Source organism: Canis aureus, unplaced genomic scaffold (assembly GCF_053574225.1).
Source record: "Canis aureus isolate CA01 unplaced genomic scaffold, VMU_Caureus_v.1.0 NW_027326424.1_RagTag, whole genome shotgun sequence".
Classification (NCBI taxonomy): domain Eukaryota; kingdom Metazoa; phylum Chordata; class Mammalia; order Carnivora; family Canidae; genus Canis; species Canis aureus.
In genome coordinates this window covers 448,089-453,213 of record NW_027554415.1, presented here as the reverse complement: position 1 = coordinate 453,213, position 5,125 = coordinate 448,089, and the positions used below count along the sequence as shown (strand labels likewise).

The following is a 5,125-nucleotide window of genomic DNA, read 5'->3' as shown; positions in this document are numbered from 1 at the left end:
AGTCATTTTTATGATTATAGTATTTTAATGAAAATTATAGTCTTTTTTATAATTATTTGTTGAATTACTTCCAGGACATCCAGAGGGGAGGGACAGAGAAAAGTGTGTCCATACCATCTTCTCTGGGACCAGATGTCTAAATGCTACTTTTGATATTAAATGATAACAATAAAGTTTACTTTATCATACACTCTTTCTTTTCCATCTACCAACACCCTGTGAGGGTAGGCAGATTTTTTAACCCCTACTTTTTTAGTTAATAATGCATTAACTGAAATAAAGCATTCCCAAGATTTTAAGGGCCTTGTCCAATAAACATAAATTTAAAAATAAGGCTAAATCCAAACCACCCAAGTTTAAGGTAGATCTCAATGTTATATCCATCATACAACATCACAGTATGTTTTAGCTGGAGACACTAAGCTCTTAAAAATATGTTAAACTGGTTTCAAATATTTTTACTTGGGACCAAGATGGCGGCGCCCAGTGAGGGGCAAGCGTTTGCCTCGGGGGTTGAAAAGACTTGGGGTGCGGTTGTTCGCTCCCCAGAAGGGACCCCTCAAAAGATCCGGCAGCTGATAGATGAGGGGATTGCCCCGGAAGAGGGAGGCGCCGAAGCGAAGGACACATCTGCCACATTCCAGTCAGTTAATGGGTCACCCCAAGCAGAACAGCCGCCATTGGAATCTACAAGTAAAGAAGCCTTCTTTAGCAGAGTGGAAACATTTTCTTCTCTGAAATGGGCAGGTAAGCCCGCCGAGCTGTCTCCACTTGTCTGTGCAAAATATGGCTGGGTCACAGTTGAATGTGATATGCTCAAGTGCTCCAGTTGTCAGGCTTTTCTCTGTGCCAGTTTGCAACCAGCTTTTGATTTTGACCGATATAAGGACCGATGTGCCGAGCTGAAGAAGGCCTTGTGCACTGCCCATGGAAAGTTCTGTTTCTGGCCAGACAGCCCCTCCCCAGATCGATTTGGGATGTTGCCATTGGGTGAGCCTGCTGTTCTTGTTAGCGAATTCCTAGATCGTTTTCAAAGCCTTTGTCACTTGGACCTCCAGCTTCCTTCCCTGAGGCCAGAGGACTTGAAAACTATGTGTTTGACAGAAGACAAGATCAGTCTTCTTCTGCACTTGCTTGAAGATGAACTTGATTGCCGAACTGAAGAGAGAAAAACTACAAGCAAATTAGGCTCAGACATCCAAGTCCATGTCACTGCATGTGTTCTCTCTGTATGTGGCTGGGCCTGTAGTTCTTCTTTGGAACCCATGCAGCTCTCCCTAATAACGTGTTCACAGTGTATGAGGAAGGTGGGGCTCTGGGGCTTCCAGCAGATTGAGTCATCCATGACCGACCTGGATGCATCCTTTGGCCTGACCAGCTCCCCCATCCCAGGCCCTGAGGGACGGCCAGAGCGCTTCCCTCTTGTGCCTGAGTCTCCTCGGAGGATGATGACTCGGAGCCAGGATGCCACATGTTCTCCTGGCTCAGAGCAGGCTGAAAGGAGCCCAGGTCCCATTGTCTCCCGAACTCGGAGCTGGGACTCTTCCAGTCCTGTTGACCGTCCTGAGCCAGAGGCCGCTAGCCCCACCACCAGAAGCCGTCCTGTGACCCGAAGTATGGGAACAGGAGACAGTAGTGGCCTGGAAGTGCCGTCTAGTCCTCTCCGGAGAGCCAAACGAGCTCGCCTCTGCTCTTCTAGCAGCTCAGACACATCTTCCCGAAGCTGCTTTGACCCCACCTCTCAGCATAGAGACTGGTGCCCTTGGGTAAATGTGACACTTGGCAAGGAAACCAGGGAGCATGGTGGAACGGAGACAGATGCCAGTATCTCTACAGAGCCAGGCTGGAAGGCTGTGCTGAACATCCTCTTGGCCCACAAGCAGTCCAACCAGCCAGCTGAAACAGACTCCATGAGTCTCTCTGAGAAATCCAGGAAAGTATTCCGAATATTCCGGCAGTGGGAATCTTTATGCTCATCCTGAAGACATTCTAGCCCTTCCCAGAGAGAAGCAGAATGAATGACTTTGGGAAATGAAGTCTGAATTTCTTTGTGGTCAGCTGATGCCAAGTTTTTTCCATTCTGGTATAACCATCAGAAGCCATCATCCTTGCAAAAGGCAGTGAGTGTCACTCTCTGCATCTGACTGAAGGGAAGCCTGTTTCCATGCGGGGGTGTGGACAGGTGAGGTACAACACATGTGGTCCTATTAAAAGAGTGTGGGGTCACTTCAACCAGACAGAAGACCAAGGCCCTGAGCACGTTTAGTGTCTTTCCATACTGGGCAGTGTCTCAAGGGCTCTTGTATACTGGGAATATGACAATATGTATTAATAAAATATTTGTGAATATTCTTAAAAAAAAAAATAAAAATAAAGATAAAATATTTTTACTTTATAATTTTGTATTTAAAAACATAAAAGGGAACTTTTTCATATATTCTTAACATTCTCTCTGGTCTATCATTTATAAATAGACCAATCTGTATAATTTTATGATTGAATAATTTACTTGTCATTTGATTTATGTTCTTAAATTAACAGAGTGAATTTAGCTCTTTGAAAGACATTTTTAAGTAACTATTGATTTATATTTTATGTTTCTAAATTTAAAAGAAAAAGAAGAAGCTTTTGTGGTTTTATGCCTTCACAATTTCTAAAAATGTTCACTACAGTCCACATAATGTTGGAACAATTTCTTTAAGAGTTAAATGCGGGTCTCTGTCAATCATACTATGAGACACAGTCTTATGTGTCCCTCAGTGGTTAGATCTGTTCATCAGTGCAGAAAGCAAAACAGAAAGGTGAAGCTCTGATCTGAATATTATAGACAAGTTCTTTCAGAAGTAGGAAAAACAGATCCAGGCCATCAACCCAAAGCACTGAACATTAACTATGACTTGTAGTTGATAGGGTGGGCAGGGTGGAGGTGGGAGGGATTGGGATAGGAGGCTTAATTTAGGTTGCTGAGGTGACATGATCTGATGTCCCTCTTGGTACATTTAATTTTAAGGTTTCCTAAATACATGACAAAACAGTACTTTCCAAGGAAAAGTGGGTATTTGAAAAGTTTGTTTGTTTGTTTTACTAATTTGGGTGAAATTTGAGCACATATGACATAATCCAATGTATGATTGTGGCCTAAGCATGAAGCATCTCAAAGTGCCTGGTATAATACATGTTCAGTGAGATCACTCACAGCTATAGTTAAGGGCCTATCCATTTTACTATTAAAATCTCGTGTCGGGTAGCCCCAGTGGCTTAGCGGTTTAGTGCTGCCTTCAGCCCAGGGCATGATCCTGGAGACCCAGGATCGAGTCCCACGTCAGGCGCCCTGCATGGAGCCTGCTTCTTCCTCTGCCTGTCTCTCTCTTTGTGTGTCTCTAATAAATAAATACAATCTTAAAAAATAAATAAATAAAAAATAAAAACTCATGTCTTCAAGAAATTACATATCCAAGAGATCAAGATTTTATGTGCTCTTTGTAGAAACAACTTGAATTTAAAAAGTTGCCTTAGACAAAAAGGGGCAAACACAATTTGGATGCTTTGATGCCAAAACTGCATAAAGAACCCAAATATATTTAGAACCATTATTTCCGAGGCACCACTTCAAATCAGTAATACAAAATCAGTAGGAAATTTTATTGACTATATTTGTTCTTGAACTTCTTACCAGTAAGTAATAAATCATGGAAATTATATTATCACTTTTTTGACCATAAAATTAAGCTTGACAATTTCATATTGATTCCCCAATACTTGCTTTGATTTTTTTAGAGTCTTATTTCTCTTCTTCCACATTATCTTTTCAATTTATTCTAACTTATATTTTTTCTCTTCGCCTCATACTTGTTTGCTTAACCCAAATCTTTTCTTTGAGGTTGTTTGATGCACTCCTCCAATGTTTTGAGGTTACCAAAAAATTTACCTTTTCCCTTTGATTCTGGTACTCAATTATCATATATCAAAAGTCATGTTATTACTTTTAATGTGGATTACCTAGTTGCAAACAAAGCAGGCTGACCTATTTGTCCATATGACAAATATTTGTTGGATATCCACTCTGCTTGTAGAATTGAACTATGCCTCATGAAAAATGTAAATAAATGCAACCTGTTCCTCAAAAAGCAATACAATTGACAAGATACTATAGTCAGCATTCCAAATAATGAGGAAAGTTTAATGATGGTGTGAGGAATCACCATCACCCAAGAGGAAAATAAAGGACAACCAACCATGAACAGGAGTGTTCAAAGAAGGCTTTTTTGAAAGACATGGCATTTGAACAGAATTTTATTTTTATTTTTATTTTTTCCAAGATTTTATTTTTAAGTAATCGTTACCCCCAACATTGGAATCTAACTGATCTCCACCCTGAGATAAAAAGAGTCACCTGCTGTACTAACTGAGCCAGCCAGGTGTCCCAAGAATCTTAAAGATGATTTGGATTCACAGTAATTCTTAAAGGTTCAGCTTCTGCTGAATTATTTCATTAGGTCACCTTCTCTTTCCGGTCCACTCCTTCTCCTTGGGTGTTACTCCCTTTCTCATCATGCTGATGACTCAATTTTTCCTTTCAATCCTGATTAATTCTGCCTGCTATTATTAATATGCACAGGTGCTATGTCCATTTCTGTTTACTCCGTTAGATTTTGTTTCTATTATGTTATTATTGCTTAAGTAATTTTCAGTACCTCAATCCTCCACTCCTATGCCAACCAGCTTTGCATTTGCTATACTATCTTTCCTTTCAAGTTCTTCTTTTAAAAGGCACAAAACTTGTCCTTTCCATCGCTACACTGTTACTCTTACGTGCGTTCTTTCGATCTTTAGTCCATATTTTCATGTATGAAATCCCTTATGCCAGAAGATATTTCTTATATTTTTTGAAATGTATTCTCTTAAAATTACCTCATTCCAAATGGATATCTTCTTTCACTATTCACAATAATGTACTTTCCAGCTATTCTTTCATTCCTTGCTTTTTATATTCAACATAAATTCAGGGTTTGTGTCTTTATATTCAAGATTCTGCATGATTTCTGTCTCACTCCATTTGGTTTCTTTTCTTTGGAATGCTACCAGCTGTTTTTACTGTTTTTTTCTATTCCATTCTGATTACTAA

General features: G+C 40.0%; 1 pseudogene; it reads left to right on the top strand.

Annotated features, from left to right (window-relative positions):
* The first annotated feature begins 458 nt into the window (after window positions 1-458).
* Window positions 459-2,289, top strand: LOC144309496 (zinc finger C3HC-type protein 1 pseudogene; annotated as a pseudogene).
* The last annotated feature ends 2,836 nt before the right edge of the window (window positions 2,290-5,125 follow it).